This window comes from Trachemys scripta, unplaced genomic scaffold (assembly GCF_013100865.1).
Source record: "Trachemys scripta elegans isolate TJP31775 unplaced genomic scaffold, CAS_Tse_1.0 scaffold_93, whole genome shotgun sequence".
NCBI lineage: Eukaryota > Metazoa > Chordata > Testudines > Emydidae > Trachemys > Trachemys scripta.
The window spans coordinates 8,226-12,372 of NW_023260579.1; positions in this window are offsets into that span (position 1 = coordinate 8,226).

Consider the following 4,147-nt stretch of genomic DNA (forward strand, 5'->3'; position numbering starts at 1 on the left):
ATTGGGACTTGGAACACTCGGAAAATTCCATAAGTCAGGAATAAAGCTAATGCTGTGCCAATATTTAAAAAGTGTAAAAGAGATGATCTCTCTAATTACAAGAGTGTTAGTCTGAAATTGATACTGGGCAAGAAAGATACAAAATACACATGGCATACATTAAATAGATTAAAAACTGATTTTAAATGGGGAACCATGGTCGAGTGGATTTCTTTCTAGTGGGTTCCCGCAAGGATTGGATCTTGGCCCTGTGCCATTCTTATCAATGACCTAGAAGAGAATATAAAATCATCACTCAAAGTTTGCAGTTGCCACAAAGATTGGGGGTGGTGGTAACTAATAAAGTGTCAGTAGAATCAGGCTCCAGCACTGGGAGTCTGGGAAGTTTTCCCAGCCTTGGCTGGGGGGTTATTTCCTGTTCCACAAAGAGGGGAAGTTCCATTCACAATTCCTGTGCCTTGAAATTAATACCTATCTCACACTACACCCCATATTCACCATAGTGGTAGGATTATAATATGATTAGGACATAATTATGAGGTATTTTGTGCAAGATGCGTCATGTGCAGGGTCATTGGAAAAGTTATAGTTTCCTGAATAGGATTATCCTATTTGTGTGCATGGATCATGTTTGTATCTGAAGTTATGGATATTGACTATGTATCTGTGGCATGGTCTACATTACGACTTTAATTCGGTTTTATCAGCATTAATTCGAATTTACCCTGCAACCGTCCACACAACGACGCCATTTATTTCGAAATAAAGGGCCCTTTAAATCGATTTCTGTACTCCACCCCGACGAGCGGAGTAGCGCCAAAATCGATTTTAACATTTTGAATTAGGGATAGTGTGGCCGCAATTCGATGGTATTGGCCTCCGGGAGCTATCCCACAGTGCATCATTGTGACCACTCTGGACAGCAATCTAAACTTGGATGCACTGGCCAGGTAGACAGGAAAAGCCCCGCGAACATTTGAATTTCATTTCCTGTTTGCCCAGCGTGGAGAGCACAGGTGACCACAGATAGCTCATCAGCACAGGTAACCATGCAGGCTGATAATCGAAAAAGAGCACCAGCATGGACCGTGAGGGAGGTACTGGATCTGATCGCTATATGGGGAGAGGATTCAGTGCTTGCAGAACTTCGTTCTAAAAGACAAAATGCAAAAACTTTTGAAAAAATCTCCAAGGGCATGGTGGAGAGAGGCCACAATAGGGACTCAGATCAGTGCCGCGTGAAAGTCAAGGAGCTCAGACAAGCCTATCAAAAAACAAAGGAGGCAAACGGTCGCTCCGGGTCATAGCCACGGACCTGCCGCTTCTACGCCGAGCTGCATGCAATTCTAGGGGGGGCTGCCACGACTACCCCACCTGTGATCGTGGATTCTGGGTCGGGGATAGTCTCATCAGCGACGCCTGAGGATTCTGCCGATGGAGGAGAGGAGGAGGAGGAGGATGAGCTTGCAGAGAGCACACAGCACTCCGTTCTCCCCAACAGCCAGGATCTTTTTATCACCCTGACTGAAGTACCCTCCCAACCCTCCCAAGCCAGTACCCAAGACTCTGACCCCATGGAAGGGACCTCAGGTGAGTTTACCTTTTAAAATATAAAACTTGTTTTAAAAGCAAACGGTTTTTAATGATTACGTTGCCCTGAGGACTTGGGATGCATTCGCGGTCAGTTCAGCTACTGGAAAATAAATCCTTCCCTGCAGTTAGCCAATCGTAGATGGGAAATTGGCCCTGAGCTTTTCGCGTTTGGCTAGCAGGGATCTTCCCTGTTACCAGCCACGCGGTGGGGGGGAGGGGTACCGTGATCATCCCAGAGAATTCATGGCGGGAGGCGGGGGGGTTAGTTTGTTTTCTGCTGCTGCTGAATGTTAACAGAAAAACCGCAGCACTCTACGGGCTTTGCTTGGTATGTGGGAAAGGAGGGCGCAGAAGCTGTAAGACAATGGCTTACCATGGCTGCATGCAAGCCGAATTCTGTTGCCCAGACCTGTGATCTCTAGCAGCAAAGCCACAGGCACTCAGCATTAAGAGGCAAAATGCAACCTTGCACAGAAATCACATGTGCTATGTAATGTGAATAGTGTTGGTCACCGTGAAAGAGTATAAGCATTGTTCTGCAAAATGTAGCTTTTTAAACAATTCTCTATTTTTCCCCTCCCTACAGCAGCTGCAAATTCCTCAAGCCTCCCTCCTCCATCCCGAAGGTTATCACAGATAAGGCGTCGTAAGAAGAGAACGCGAGACGAGATGTTTTCTGAAATTATGGAATCCAGCCGCAGTGACAGAGCTCATCTGAATGACTGGAAGGAAACAGTTTCAAAATATAGGAAAGAAGCCAGTGAACGTGAGGACAGGAGGGACCAACGTGAGGACAGGAGGGACCTACGTGAGGAGAGGAGAGATGCTCGAGATGAGAGGTGGCGGCAGGAAGATCAGAGGAGGCAGGATGCAATGCTGGGGCTGCTGCGTGAGCAAACAGACATGCTCCGACGTCTGGTGGAGCTTCAGGAACGGCTGCAGGAAAACAGACTGCCGCTTCAGCCCCTGTTCCACCCTCCTCCCTCCCGATGTTCCGTATCCTCCTCACCCAGACGTGTAAGAACACGGGGGGGGGAGGCTCCGTACACCTTCCCATTCCACCCCAGTAGACAGCCCAAGCAAAAGGCTGTCATTTTTTTAACCTTTTCTTAGTGGCTATTTCCTTCCCACCAATCCTCCTCCCAAATACCACCCGGGTTCCCTCCCTCTTTTTCTAATCTATTAATAAAGAATAAATGATTTTTAAATAATAGTGACTTTATTTGGTTTGAAAGAAAGCTGGGGGAAGGGGGAGGGTGGGTTCCTTACAGAAAATCAGTCAATAAAGGGGGCGGGTTTTCATGAAGGAGAAACAAACAGATATTTCACACTGTAGCCTGGCTAGTCATGAAACTGGTTTTTAAAGCTTCTCTGATGCACAGCGCTTCCTGGTGTGCTCTTCTAATCGTCCTGGTGTCTGGCTGCGCGTAATCAGCAGCCAGGCGATTTGCCTCAGCCTCCCACCCCGCCATAAAGGTCTCCCCCTTACTTTCACAGAGATTGTGGAGCACACAGCTAGCAGAAATAACAATGGGGAGATTTCTTTGGCTGAGGTCAGAGCGAGTCAATAATGATCACCAGCGACCTTTTAAACGGCCAAATGCACATTCTACCACCATTCTGCACTTGCTTAGCCTGTAGTTAAACAGCTCCTGACTCCTGTCCAGGCTGCCTGTGTACGGTTTCATGAGCCATGGCATTAAGGGGTAGGCTGGGTCCCCAAGAATAACTATTGGCATTTCAACATCCCCAACGGTTATTTTCTGGTCCAGAAAGTAAGTCCCTTGCTGCAGCCCTTTAAACAGAGTAGTGTTTCTGAAGACGCGAGCGTCATGAACCCTTCCCGCCCAGCCCGCGTTGATGTTGGTGAAACGTCCCTTGTGATCCACAAGTGCTTGCAGCACCATTGAAAAGTACCCCTTGCGGTTTATGTACTCGGTGGCTTGGTGCTCCGGTGCCAAGATAGGGATATGGGTTCCGTCTATTGCCCCACCACAGTTAGGGAATCCCATTGCAGCAAAACCATCCACTATGGCCTGCACATTTCCCAGAGTCACTAACTTTCGTAGCAGCACCTCAGTGATTGCTTTGGCTACTTGCATCACAGCAGCCCCCACCGTAGATTTGCCCACTCCAAATTGATTCCCGACTGACCTGTAGCTGTCTGGCATTGCAAGCTTCCACAGGGCTATCGCCACGCGCTTCTCAACTGTGAGGGCTGCTCTCATCTTGGTATTCTGGCGTTTTAGGGCAGGGGACAGCAAGTCACAAAGTTCCATGAAAGTGCCCTTACCCATGCGAAAGTTCCGCAGCCACTGGGAATCTTCCCAGACCTGCAACACTATGCGGTCCCACCAGTCTGTGCTTGTTTCCCTTGCCCAGAATCGGCGTTCCATGGATAGAATCTGTCCCATTAACAACATGATCTCCAAAGCACTGGGGCCCGTGGTTTCACAGAATTCTGTATCAGTGTCCGTGTCCATGTCCTCATCATGCTTGTTGCTGCACTGCCGCCGCCGCTGCCTCCTCGCCTCGTTTTTCTGCTCCTGGCTCA